The 15,493-nt window shown below is 39.4% G+C and overlaps 1 pseudogene; it reads left to right on the top strand.

The window, feature by feature from the left end:
* Positions 1-11,392: 11,392 nt before the first annotated feature.
* LOC130136710 (probable LRR receptor-like serine/threonine-protein kinase At3g47570) lies at positions 11,393-13,101 on the top strand (annotated as a pseudogene).
* The last annotated feature ends 2,392 nt before the right edge of the window (positions 13,102-15,493 follow it).

Raw genomic sequence — 15,493 nt, 5'->3', positions numbered from 1 at the left:
ATTCGCATATTCGACCTGTGACCAATAATAAATCGAGTCACATGAAATTTTATTCGGTTCGCGACGACTTCGGTTGTCATTTAAATCACGAGAATCGATCACTAGATCCGAGGGGTACGATCGTTCGGTATAGGTTCAGGATCATTCGTCAATTCATTTCGTGGTCTAGTGATATCACCCGTGATCCACTACTCTGACAGTGGCGAACTGATCGCTGACTATCCTTGGATCGGCCAACAGTGGCTCAAAATGTCACCTCGGCGATTTTATGATCGAAAGTCAATTCACGATCGAATTTTCTCTTAGTCGTACGAATTTAGATCTCCAGTCAGCCTTTCCCTAGTGGTTAGTATCCCAGGAATGATCAGTTCCGGGCGAGAACTAACTACGAGTACATTTATAAAACCAAATATTTCACAAATCCCAAATGGACAAATTTTCAGGATGTCACAAGTTCAAATTCGAAACATATTCTTTCTCTGTATTTCCTTTATCATGTTGCTTTCTCCGTGTCTATGATACACCGACTTCATCTATATCCTCCCTAACCACTGCCCAATAAAATTATATTTTGACGATCCACACCCCTAATTTCGTCTGCACTATATCTAAATGTGTGGTAGAATATGCAATTAAGTGCGAGGTCCCAATAGAAGGCAATGTCTATATTTACGGTATTCTCTTGCTAGAGATTTTCACGGGATTGTATGCCACCAATGACACATGGAGAGACAATTTGACTATTTATAGTTTTGTTGCGGTAGTTTTACCGGAATGAATGCAGGAAATGATGGACATATCCTGCGTCGAAAGAGAGACAAACATTTGGACCCATATAATCCTCAGCTGGCTCTCCGAAAATTACGGTGAGGCCCGTGATGCACGGGTCTTGAGCACTGCTATGATGTTTCTGAGTCAATCTTAGTCATGAAGTTCTTTTGTTGGTATTGATACCGATTTAGAAGAAAAAAATCAATCGATCATGGCCTATGGGAAATCTTAGAGTAATATCCACGATAAAGGTTCTTCACTGTATAAATAGTTGTTCTCAGATTTTCCTTGATCTCACTTTAGTAATTGTGTAAATATCTAACAAAAAGAAAAGAAGTGACATTGTGTGGGGTTTCACTCTTGTTGGTCTCCTTTCTTATTGGAAATTTATATTTCACGCTTTATTGTCCAGAGGTTTCCTAATTCAGAGGAGAGTTTGAGGTTTCACTCTAATGTCCATCCCCAATTTGATGTACGAAATAATTGGATATTGGTAATGTCGCGGTAAAGCAAAGTTAAGTCAGTTACAAGCTTCCTAAATGAGAAATGTTCTTCTATTTAGGGACACAGATATGGTAATCTGGAACAAGAAGCTACTCTTTTTGGATTCAGCTTTCTCGTGTAGAATCTTTCGAAGGTTAATTTCCATGCCAAGGGTGGTACACCAATGGTTTGGTAGCTTAATCTTACTCAATTTTGGTGATGTAATCGTGTTCGTATGATTTCGCAATTAAGGATTGTTCCAATACTTGTAAGCATTTCGCATTCTTTACTTCCACGCTGCTAAAGATGAAATTCCACTTTTCTTCTAATGGAGAACCCTAACTCCAAGCAACTGTCAACAGTCCACAAGAAAATACTTGTAATCATGTTTATCTTGTGCAGTTTCATTCTCTGCATATAAAAGTCGTTTAAATGAAGTCAAATTATTCACAAGAAAATCTACCCGCAAAATGCATCTCGAGCATCATTGATCAATAAATACTTGGAGGATAAACGCAAGCCAGAATCAGTAGAGGAAGAAAAGAACCGGGAAGGAATTAGAGATGGAAGCGAATGGGTCTGGTTGCATTACAAGGAGGAGTAATTTGACCTACTTGGTAATCTTGGTAATACAGCCACTGCTAGCTTACTTGTTCATTGGGGTGCTGCCACTTCCAACACGATGCATCAATGCTTTAATCAAAAGCTGTTTTCCTTGACAATTCAGGGACCACTTCGGTCAAATATGTCTCCTGAAAATCAAAAGACATGTCCACATTCCTGAATCAAACAGAGCCATATATGCATGACGAATAATAGAATCGTAAAAAGGCTTGTTGACCAATTTATCTGTCAACCATTCAGACATCGTTTTTGGAGATGTTGAACTGCCTTCATTTGCTGCCGCATTAAAATCACAAGGTGAGAGCACCGTTATAGTTCCATTCTCAAGATGTCGAAAGACGCACCCGATTCTGTAGACTGTTTATGGGTGTTTTTACATCTTCATACGTATCTATAAATGTACATTTCAGCTCCTCGGATATATAAGATTATATCATCCTAAAAGATGTTCATCGGAGCATATTAATCGCTAGTAAATATTACTACTAAGCGATTCTTTTTTTTCTATAATTAATTAACTCATTAATGGTTAAAGTACGGCGAAAAGCAGCTAAATTATGCTAGAGGACTAGGAAAGGACGTTAATTTGATGTATTGCCGTAGATAATATATAAGGTCAACGGAGACTAGCAATCAATATTCAAGTATAGTGGAAAATATTAAATACCATCATAATCCAGTGCATAATCTATTAACGTGGACGTGAAGGGGAGTTGATGATACTTTGTGTACTCTTTCTATGGACCTTTCTTAATTAAGTGTGTAATTGCTTTTCTGATTAGACGTCTTAAAGGATTTCAAGTGAAACACAAGTAAATCAAGAACACGAGCCTAGTGCATGCATGTCTTTTGGAATCTCTTTCTTTAACTTTTTCTTAGATTGGTCAAAAGAAGAGCGACTCAGCAACTACCTTGAAATGTAGGGTCTTCCCATATGATTATAATAATCATACACTCGAAAAAGTCTTGCGTAAATAATGTTTGCGATTCCCTATGCACATTAGTCAATAATCACGTCTGAAAAAGTTATGGTAGGACACCTGTACAAAATATATTATGGGAACTTTTATTTTCCATCTTTTTTAGTGCTGCTAATCCGCTTTTTCCTGTAAAAACTTAATTACTCCCTATCTTTTTTCTTTTTAATTTTACATGCTGGTTTGAGTTAATTTTGAAAAACTTTTCAGTTGTGATTCCAAAAAAAAAACAGGGAAGACCTAATCTTTTCCACTTTTCAATATATATTTGGTTTGTGGAAAAAAAAAATCAATGAGAATGGAGATTTTGGAAATCATATTTTCATTTTAGGCTAAGAAAGAATGAAAACGAAAAATATTTATATTATGTGAGATTTAATGAAAGCTCACTTATCTTATTTTCATTTAGATATTGTTTCCAATTATCTCCTTTACCCATAGTCCTTTTTTTTATTACACGATAATGAAGGCAGAAATTTTGACAATTCTCATGAACTAAATATATCTATAGTTGATGTTGGTTTCTATGTATAGATTTTCGTTAGGATGAACATTTATTAGCTATAGAAGAATAGAACTACATCTAAATGTCTTGTGCAAGTAACATTTACGGGCATTTTTGCCATGTTGTGGGCCAATTCACAACAAAGTTATCGGGCTCAAACAAACGCAACCGTTGATCCAATAATTGTTAATGATTGTCAATAAACATCTAACGATCATCGTCTGTCATTCAACCTCTCGTGATGAGATTAATAATTTTGCCTTGGTTTTTACCCATGGCATTGTACAGGGGCCGATTCTTTTCCGAGGAGCTTAATGCAAATTTCACAATATGTGAACAATATAATCTACGATGACGCATAATGTTCATATCTCTCCTTATATATTAAGAACAATATTTTATCTGGTTCGAGAGAAATAGAGAAATTATAGCTCATAAACTAATGTGAATTCCCCAAGGAAAATTAATTATCCGGGCCGCATACACTGTTGCTCCTCATAAGTTAAAAGACACGGGAATCCTTTGTGAATCCTACATCCAAATGACTCCATTCTGACAAGCGACGACCACACCAAAAACTAAAAGTCTCTTTCGTTTGTAATTAAAGTCCAACTTTTCTATTATCTCTCCTGTTCACATTTGACTTTTTATTTTTGATCGAAAGTTCACACTTGACTTTAAAGACTTGGAAAGTTAAAAAGTAGACCTTGGTGCGAGGCACACTATCTTATTTTCTTTTATTACAGTGTACGTCCAAAAGTAGTCCACAAGCTATTAAATTTATAATTTAAGATTAAATGATTATTTTGTATCAAGAAAAAAAAACGACCATATTAGGTAACAAGTATCGCCGTACTTTTCCAAACTTATATCGGAAATGCGAGACTTCCGGTAATTCGGTGTTTAACAAGTATCCTGTCAATTAAATGCTTATCAAAATTGGTATACGGTGTGCGATAAACATCTTCCTGCTGGCATGTATATCTACCTTTATTTATTTATTTTTATTTTCTTTTTGATAGTTCATAATAGTGCGATGGTACTTTCTAATCAATTTTATCCATTGCAGTGGTTGTACATCTCAATTCCTTATCATTTGCTTCGACAACACATTATTGTTAGTCCCTCTCTTTCTCTATCTAATTGCAGTTACCCGTACAGATTGTGTACAAACCTGACTTCTAAATACAGGAACGTCACGGAGCCATTTGAAGAAACCATGGTAATTTTTTCTCTGCCTTTTTATGCTTCTTCATACTAAATAAGTTATAGAGAAGTTTGTCCATTTATGTTCTGACAATATAACAATGTTTTACATTTTTCCATATCAAATGCAGGAAGGGGGCTTGCGATGACAACTGTTGCAATGAAATGACATAAATCAATTTCTTGAAATTCTATTTGACAGTATTCAATCACTGATAATGAAGGTTCTTAAAAAGTTCTAAGTTGCTAATCTGTTTAAAAAGATCATATTTTCTTGTTTTAAAAAAAACCTTTACAAGGTCCCAAGGTAGAATAAGAGTAAATACACTTTTTTGATATATTTTCTTTATATTTTGTATTTTATAAATAACCAAATTTTTACTACGTTTTCCATGAATTATGATGAAAGCGAAGATTAAGGTTGAGGTATGTATTTTCTGTTCTTAAATTCTTTTTTTCTAAATGTAATGGGGATTTGCTCATTTCAACAAGTGAAAAACGTAAGTGGCAATTAGGATTACACAATTTACAATGCCATAATTATGTAGTTTTCTATCAACTCAAATTGACTTTTTCACACTTTACCTGTTTGTCTTGACCAAATTAATGATGAATGACAACCAATGAAGAGCAATGTGGAAAGAACGAGTTGATGTTGAGGGTGCTTCGGGGTGGCTCCTGGTTGTGTCGTGCTTCTTTGGAATATGAGTGGTTGTGTTTGCTGTATGCGAAGTACTTTAGATAGGGAGTGGAGATCATAGCATAAATTAACCACTGAGGAACCACTTTTAATGGAAGGATTTTGCCTCTGCTTTGTCCATGGAGCACGGAGATTCATTGGCATAACACTGTCTCATCGTAATGCAAGGTTAATTTTTTTTGTAATAACTTTGGGATGTATCGAAGCGGTGACCATTGGAGTCTCCATTTTAATCCCAGCCAGTCAGGATTCTCTCACAACTCCACAATACGTGCGGATGGATATTCGTCAGATTGACTCTCATGCGTATATGGCCAGACAAAGTCTTCTCCAGAGGCAGAATAGCGCGCTTCAAAAAAAGAAGAAAAGCGCTCCAAAAAGAAAAATAAAAAGAAAAATAAAAAGAAAAGCGCTTTAATGACCACTGAGTCAAAAAGAATAAAGAAAAAGAAGAAAAGCGCTTCAAACAGCTGTCCTGAAAAATCCACACCTTCTTATAAATCTCTTCACCGTTTCCATCGCCACTGACCTGCCTCTTGTTTCTTCTCCGCCCGTTGCTTTTCATATCTACCCGCTTCCTTGGGTTTTGAGTCATGAAACTTGTAAGCATTAGCTTTGTAAAGATCCAATCATGCCACTTGCTTCTTTGTAAGCTTTGTAAAGATCCAATCATGTCTTTGTATTGGTCTTGCACCTTGCTTTAAACAAGTCTCCTCCACCACCAATGAAACAGACAGACTCGCCTTGTTCGCATTTAAGGCCGGCATATCCGGAGATCCTTTCGGTGTCCTCAACTCATGGAACCACAGCATTGGGTTTTGCCAGTGGTATGGTGTTACGTGCGGCCGGCGGCACCGGAGGGTCACGGTCCTAGACTTGCAATCACAAGGACTCTCCGGATCAATCTCTCCTCGTATCGGAAACCTCAGCTTCTTAAGGGTAATGCAGCTCCAAAACAATAGTTTCAATCAAGAAATCCCTCCACAACTCGGCAGGTTGCGCCACCTGCATATCCTACTACTGCACAACAATTCATTGATTGGTGAAATTCCCAAAAACTGTTGCGGAAGCCAAGCGATCGAACAATAAAATTGACAGAATAAGAAAATAAATCGGACACCAGATTTACGTGATTCGGTCGTAGTGACCTACGTCCACGGGAAGAGCAGCACGGAATTCCACTATAGATCAAGCGATACAACGTAGATTACAATCACACTCGAGTCACTTAAACACTCTAAGTGTTTCCCAAACCCCAATTACACCCAATAACTCACGCAGTGTTTAGCCCCACAATTCCTCACGAAATAATCTCTCAATCTCACGAAGGAATTATACACAAATCTTACCACAAGATTTAATCGCTACTAACACTTGAATCCTTGGTGTAATTCCACGAACAAATCCACGAACCCACTGTCAAGCACTCACTTAGAAAGGATGCTTCAAGACTCACGATCAACTGCTGCCGTGCCAATCTTGCGGCAAAAGAACAGCCCCTGTATGGCCCAAGAAGTGAACGCACGGTGGCCGACTCCAGCTTGGAAAGGGCTTCCATGCAATCCTAATGGGATGCGGTCAACAAAATCAACTTTCCCCTTCTTTTCTTTGACCGACTCATGAAATTTGCCACATGTCCATAATTTCCTTTCTTTCATGATCAGAAGCCCAACGTCCACACGGAAATAAAATCGACCACGACTCATAAAAGAAAGTTTCTGTATTTTGCATTGCACTATTCCGAACTCGCACAGGAAGTCCAAATTTCGGACTTTCCTTTTCTATTTTCTTTGCATCAAAGCAAAACGAGAAATATTCAATTCGGAATATTCAAACCTCCACAAATAATAATTAATCTCGGGTCAGGTTTCGTTCACGTGCTCAAATTCGAGACATATTTTCAACAATCTCCACTTTGGCTCGACGTTTGAGCCAAGTCACAATCGCTTTGATAGAATCCGAATTTCGCTACTACTCTCCCACAGCCCCCAATGGGCTCAACCGCCACAGATGTCTTTTAAGTCCAAGCCTCTCTTGAACTTCGCCATAGCCGTGGACCTCATCGGAATACCAACTCCACATGCACCTTTAACCGCTTCACAAGGATTTTCCGACACAACCTCCTCAACCGCAGATAAAGCAAAACCATCATTGCATCCATATCTGTTAGGAGATCGAATACGCACCTTGTCAATATCAGCAGTCACAGCAACTGTTGGCTCAATAGGCTCCACCTTGCTATAAGCACCATCCGTGTCGATTACTTCGCTAGTATCCGCTACCTCAGGAGTTTCTGGTTGTAACTCCACCTCAAGCTGAACGCCATTCAGATCCATATGAACACTGCTATTAACACTCCTAGCCAGAAGTACTGGAGACTCGTCAAATGTAGCTTCTCTGCTGATAATAGGTGAATTTAATTCCGGGCACCACAACTTATAGCCCCGCTCACCTTGTGCATAACCTAGGAACATGCACTTTCTTGTCCTTCCATCGAGCTTACCATCACTAACTCGAACATAACATGGACAACCAAATATTCTAAGAACAGAATAATCAGCAACGTTACCTGACCACACTTCTTCGGGAGTCCGACATTCAATCGCAGTCGATGGGGATCTATTTTTCAGGTAGCTCGCCGTACTAAACGCATCCACCAGAAATCTCCTAGCCACACCAACACTAGAGAGCATTTTATGGGGCATCTCTAGTAATGTTCTGCTCATCAACTCCGCAACCTGTTGTGGTTTAATGGCACTAGTGCGGTGTTTCACTATGCCTTCCTTCATGTAGAATTCGTTTAACAGTTTCGAGCAAAACTCCATACTACTGTCAGTCCGCATCTTGCTTGATCATTTTACCAGTCTCATTTTCAATCAAAGCTTTTAACTGCCTGATCCTGACAACAGCATCAAACTTGTGCCTTAGCACAAACGCCCACGTCTTCCTCGAGTAGTCATCAACAATTGTTAGCATAAATCTGGCATTCTTCCTCGAAGGAAACCGCGACAACCTGCGAACATCCAAGTGAATCAATTTTGCAATTTCCGTGGTTTCTCTGACAATCGCACTGAACTGCACTTTTCGCTGTTAATCTAAATCACAGCACCTGCATACATTCAATTCGTCAGCAACATAACCACATAGCAAATTCCTTTCACTTAGAACCTTTAGGCTTCTCTCGCTAATATGCCCCAAACGCATATGCCACAATTCAGACTCTCGAACCGATGCATTTGACGTCTCCGCAGCGAATTCCGTCACTGTCTTACCTTGAAGTTCACACAGGCCATTATGCTTGATTCCTCTCATTATCACCAAGGCACCTCAAACAACTTTCAGAACTCCACATTCTGAAGAACACCGATACCCAGCTGAATCCAGGGCACTTAAGGAAATCAGATTTTTCTTCAACTCTGGAACATGCCTCACTCTAGTTAATGTCCACACAATACCATCATGCATTCTGATTCTGACATTACCAACACCAATAACATCGCATTCAGAATTGTTCCCCAACTGCACTTTACTACTATCTGTGCACGATAAGTAGTAAACCAGTTCCTGTTTGATGTAGCGTGAAAAGAACAAGCAGAATCCATAATCCATCCGCCAAGCGATGAATTATTAGTGACAGACAAGACATAATCGGTATTATCCGAATTACCATCAGCTATAGCTGCAACATCATCCGTAGGATCAACTCTAATTTCCTTACCCTTGTCGTTTTTCAGCTTAAGGCAATCCCTTCTAATATGCCCCCTCTTGCCACAGCTCCAACAAATAATACCACCAGTCCTAGACTGACTTCGTCTATTCGAGTTCATACTACTTCTGCTAACACGTGTACTAGTTCTTCCTCTATTTTCACCTACTAAAGCAGTAGATACATGTTCGCCAGATTCTCTTCTACAGATGTCCTCACTCATAATTAAATCTCGAACACCATCAAACGTCAAACTTGTCGACCCAGAGGAATTACTAACAGCAGTAACAGTAGTATTCCAACATCAAGCAATGAGGATAATAGAATCAAAGCACGTACCTCATCTTCAAAGTCAATCTCAACTGAACTCAATTGACTAACGATCACATTAAATTCATTAACATGATCAGTAACTGACGCACCTTCGCTCATCTTCAAATTAAATAGACGTCGCATCAAATGGACCTTGTTGATTGCAGAGGGCTTTTCGTACATGTCCGACAGGGCTTTCATCAAACCCGCAGTGGTCTTCTCATTTACGATGTTAAACGCGACGTTACGTGCCAACGTCAGCCGAATAACACCCAAAGCTCGTCTATCCAGCAATTCCCAATCAGCTTGCTTCATCGTCTCTGGCTTCTCCCCAGACAAGGGCAAGTGCAGTTTCATCTGATATAGATTATCCTCAATCTGCATCTTCCAGAAACCAAAATCCTTCCCATCAAATCTGTCGATTCTCACTTTTCCTTCTTTTGCCGCCATCGATTCGCTTTAACTTAGCCAAACCTTGCTCTGATACCAATTGTTGCGGAAGCCAAGCGATCGAACAATAAAATTGACAGAATAAGAAAATAAATCGGACACCAGATTTACGTGGTTCGGTCGTAGTGACCTACTTCCACGGGGAGAGTAGCACCGGAATTCCACTATAGATCAAGCGATACAACGTAGATTACAATCACACTCGAGTCACTTAAACACTCTAAGCGTTTCCCAAGCTCCAATTACACCCAATAACTCACGCAGTGTTTAGCTCCACAATTCCTCACGAAATAATCTTTCAATCTCACGAAGGAATTATACACAAATCTTACCACAAAATTTAATCGCTACTAACACTTAAATTCTTGGTGTAATTCCACGAACCCACTTTCAAGCACTCACTTAGCAAGGGCACTTCAAGACTCGCGATCAACTGCTGCCGTGCCAATCTTGCGGCAAAAGAACAGCCCTTATATGGCCCAAGAAGTGAACGCACGGTGGCCGACTCCAGCTTGGAAAGGGATTCCATGCAATCCTAATGGGATGCGGTCAACAAAGTCAACTTTCCTCTTCTTTTCTTTGACCGACTCATGAAATTTGCCACATGTCCATAATTTCCTTTCTTTCATGATCAGAAGCCCAACGTCCCACACGGAAATAAAATCGACCACGACTCATAAAAGAAAGTTTCTGTATTTTGCATTGCACTATTCCGAACTCGCACAGGAAGTCCAAATTTTGGACTTTCCTTTTCTATTTTCTTTGCATCAAAGCAAAACGAGAAATATTCAATTTGGAATATTCCAACCTCCACAAATAATAATTAATCTTGGGTCAGGTTTTGTTCACGTGCTCAAATTCGAGACATATTTTCAACAAAAACATATCAGCTTGCTCTAACCTTGTCCGCCTCGTCCTTCAATCCAACCAACTAACTGGAGAAATTCCTAGAGAGCTCGGTTCATTGCCAAAGCTACGAGATTTCGCTTTGTCTGGTAATAATCTGACCGGGAGTGTGGCTTCCTCTATTGGGAACTTATCTTCCCTAGAGCAGCTTTTTTTAGCCTTGAACAACTTGGGCGGGAGCATTCCCCAAGCTCTAGGCCACTTGACCAACTTACAAGTCATGGCCTTTGGAGGAAACAGATTGTCGGGTACGATTCCATCTTCGTTACTCAATCTCTCTTCGCTAACTATATTTGATGTTGGATCCAACCGGATACAGGGGACTCTTCCTGCAGACATAGGCCTCAAACTCCCAGATCTTGAATATTTTAGCGTTGATGCGAACCAACTTGAGGGGCCGATTCCTCCATCGATATCGAATTGCACAAACCTAGGCATACTTCAACTTGGAGGTAACATATTTTTTGGAAAAGTACCTTCTTTGGATAATTTGCATAAGCTTAGTTGGCTCCAAATCTTTGTTAATCAGCTTGGAAGTAGAAAACCTGGAGACTTGAGCTTCCTTTGCTCGTGAACTAATAGCACCAAGTTAGATAAGGTGGGTATTGATAGAAACGAGTTTGGTGGGGGTGTTACCTAAATGCATAGGTAATTTATCCACCACTCTCACAGTATTTTATTTAAGCGGGAATCTAATTTTTGGCGAGCTTCCAGAAGAAATTGGGAATTTTGTCAACCTGGAGACGTTGAATATGGGTCACAACCAGCTTTCAGGTGTTATCCCCTCTAATTTGGGGAATCTACACAATACATCGAAATTGGGATTAAGTGATAACAACCTGGGAGGGACAATTCCATCTTCTTTGGGAAATCTAACCAAGTTGATTATATTATCTCTTGGGGGGAACAACTTTCATGGGCAAATTCCTTCACAACTATCAAACTGCCGGTCTCTTGATGTACTTGATCTGTCTAGTAACAATCTTAGTGGTGCCATACCCCCACAGCTTATAGGTCTCTCATCATTAACTATCAAGCTAGATTTGTCTCGTAACCATCTAACTGGGGTTCTACCCACAGAAGTTGGCAACTTGAGAACTTTGAATGGGTTGGATATCTCGAATAATTTGTTGGTAGGTGAAATCCCAAGAAGTTTAGGTGCTTGCACTGGACTAACATCATTGAGGATGGGGGGCAACTTCTTCCATAGGTCCATTCCTCAATCAATCAGATCGTTAGGAGGCGTTGAAGAACTAGATCTTTCATGCAACAATTTGTTAGGTCGGATTCCAAAATTCTTAGCGGTATTTCGCTCCTTAAAACTTTTGAATTTGTCATACAATAAGTTTGAAGGCATGCTACCACGTGAAGGAATCTTTAAGAATGCTACCGGTACTTCTATTGTTGGGAACAATGAACTCTGTGGCGGGCTGCCAGAATTTCACCTCCCCGATTGCATCTACAACAGCTCTAAGAGTAGAAAAATCAATATAGTGATATTGTCCACTTCTATTATTTCCGGGGGTCTTGTAGTGGCTGTTATTTTTGCTTTTATATATCTTTGTTGGTTGAAGAAGAAAGTAAATGAACCAATTTCGAGTTCGATGCATGATTCAGCTCCGAACATATCTTATGGAACACTCTTAAAAGCAACCAACGGTTTTTCTTCAACGAATTTGATCGGTGTTGGGAGCTTTGGTTCTGTTTACAAGGGGATACTTGGGGACGACGAAACTCTTGTTGCCATGAAGGTACTTCATTTAGTCCGTCACGGTGCTCTGAAGAGCTTCATAGTTGAGTGTGAGGCATTCAAAAACATTAAGCATCGAAATCTTTTGAAGATATTGACAGTATGCTCGGGTATTGATTATCAAGGAAACGATTTCAAGGCCTTAGTCTATGAATTCATGGAGAATGGAACAGTGGCTACACCCGAACGCAACATCATCTCACGGGAATGAGCTTTCGAAAAAGTTGAATTTCATACGGAGGATAAGTATTACTATTGGTGTTGCTTCTGCACTGGATTATCTTCATCACCAGTGCCACTTCCCCGTCCTTCATTATGATATAAAGCCAAGCAATATACTCTTAGATGCTGAGATGGTCGCACATGTTGGTGATTTTGGATTGGTGAAATTCCTTCTTGGATCATCCCTTGCTACTGTAGCTAACCGGATGAGCTCGGTGGGTCTTAGAGGAATAGTTGGTTATACTCCACCAGGTAATCTATCTACTTTTTTATTCTAATGATTTGAGCTCCATGTTCTTTTTTATGATCAACACTCCTATTTTTTTTTTTTACTCCTATTTTTCATCTCCACTATGATCAAAATGTGTGGCAGAATATGCAATGGGATGCGAGGTCTCAAGAGAAGGTGATGTCTACAGTTACGGCATCCTCTTGCTAGAGATGTTCACAGGACTGAGTCCCACCGATAACAGATTCGGAGACAATTTGACTCTTCATAGTTTTGTCGCAGCGGCTTTGCCTGAATGAGTGTTAGAAGTTACGGATCGGATTCTGCTTCCAGAAAGAGAGAGTCGTTTTGACCCTGATAGTCCTCGGCATTGGCTTTCCGAAAGCAATGTCATATTTAAAGAGTGTTTGGTTATGATATATGATATTGGCGTCGCTTGTTCCAGTGAAGTGCCCGGAAAACGGATGAGCACCAGCGTTGTTGCAAATCAGCTGCAAAAGATTAGGGATAAACTCTTTGCAATGGGTTTACATGAACAAGATGAACTACCGGAGGTATACGATAAGTTTCTTAACCTCTCTTGTCTTCATTATTTTGTTTTGCTTATGCTAGTGCAAACATACAGGTAAAATGTGGAGCAGAATAGAGAATCGATCATGCATTTTCAATTGATTGTCATTCCTCATCTGTATATGTATTAAGCTGGCACGTGCACCACAGTGCAGAGACCTTTTAGTGACATCTATTAAAATTGGTCTCGAGTTTGAGAATACGACGAAACCCAACCTGAGTTGAGGTGTGGGAAAGTCTGGCCATATAAAGATAGTTCGAATTGGACTTTGAAAATGTGTAGCTGGAGAGAAGCAGTCGTATCTGTTGGAAGATGATAGTCTTATTATTATTCCTCATCAGCACAGATATTGCACTAGCCTATCATGATGCACAGTCTTGAGCATTGTTATGACATTTAAAGATCAGTCTAAAATGTTCACTTGTTCTATTGGTATGAAGCTCATTTAGACATATAAAAACTAATCAACTATCGGCTACTTTCAATTGATGTCCATGATCAAGCTTTTTCAATGTATGAATAGATGTTCTTAGGAGTTCATTTTAACGCATTAAGATTGTGTGGGGTTTCATATACATAAATCCTAATCTGTCTCCATTTTTATTGGAAATTTATCTTTTCCCCTTGCAAATCCTAACTTTTGTCCAGGCTTTCTAACTCAGAGGAGTACCTGGTTTCTTTCTACAGCTTCACTAGGATTCGCAATGTGTAGCTGAAGTTGTGCGAGACAGTTGGAGATGAGTGATGTTGCAGTCGAGCCAAGTATCTCTTTCAGATTCTGCTTAAATTGGCAAGTGCTCTGTTTGGGAGAAGTACATGATAGTCTGGAAAATAAAAGAATATACAGCTTCCAGATTCAGCTTCCTTGTATTAATTAAATCGAGAAACAGGTCCGCACGATTAATATATTAAGCAGGAACTTTACCATAATGGTTTAGCATAACTAGTCTGTCGGAATTCTCATCTGCATTTTATGCTAGTGTGTTTTCTGATGAGATCTGCGGAGGTGCTGTTTCTAAAGTTCGCCACTTTCATTACTCTTGTTTTGCCACAATTTTTCCTTCTCTCGTTCATTCATTTCTTGTTGCGATAGAACTTGTTTGATGATACAAAACGTGTTGCTAGTGTCTGATATAAATTCTAACCAACCAAAAATCACCGGCACGTACAATCATGTCCTCATCAGGGAGTATTAATCGGCTCAAGACCAGAAAGAACCATAGGCATTTCATTACAATGGAGATAATCCGACGCATGCAATGCTCGTAGTCTCTGAAGAGAAGACTCATATTCTTTGTCTCGTCACGTCCCTCGTTCCTTACCAAATCTTCCAAGCTTCCATTGACCAAAACTCCATAAACAACGCCCGCCAAATCGTGGCCGGAGATGGTTGGCACATACCTGAACAAAAGCTCAGTCAGGCACAGCGACCCTGACCATTTTTACCTTGAAATTCATCTGTAGTTTTCGAAAGGGCTTTCATAGGACACAACTGGAAGAGAATTCTCGTTAGGAGTTGAAGCAGAAGACTCTCATTCTGAAAATGGGCCAAGGATACTGATGACCACTAACACTGGTACTCCTAACAGCACTGAAAAAATTAGGCACCCACCAGTTTCAAGGACATGCCTCCTTTCCTCTTCTTGGATAGCTTTCAAGGACACCATTCTAGAAGTAACTTGCTTGAACTCTTTTCATATTTGGGATTGAAGTTTTGTTTCATGATTAGCTGTTACTTACTGTGCATAAGTCTTACTATTGAGCACCTCAAGTTATTAAAAACATACCTTAACCTCATTTGTATTTTTCCTATGATTAGTTTTTTTTATTATAGTTTTAAGAAACTAATTTTCACACCAAAACCTTAACCTGGGAGGCAGGAGCTTAGCAACCAACTCGAACTAGCTTTTGTTTGGTGAGTGAATTTCACTTGTAGTCACTAAGTTTCGATGTATATCTTATGACGAAGTCGTTGAACTTTGATTTTAATTGCCCAAGAGATTGAATATTCATCTTTTGCAATTAATGTGTTTCAACCGGAGTTCAACCACTTTTGGTATAAGATACCAACATGGCCACCA

This window comes from Syzygium oleosum, unplaced genomic scaffold, assembly GCF_021117445.2.
Source record: "Syzygium oleosum isolate NSW1041296 unplaced genomic scaffold, Sole_v2.1 Sole_v2.48, whole genome shotgun sequence".
Classification (NCBI taxonomy): domain Eukaryota; kingdom Viridiplantae; phylum Streptophyta; class Magnoliopsida; order Myrtales; family Myrtaceae; genus Syzygium; species Syzygium oleosum.
Note: the sequence above shows the minus strand (reverse complement) of the source record. Positions and strands in the feature narration are given on the sequence as shown.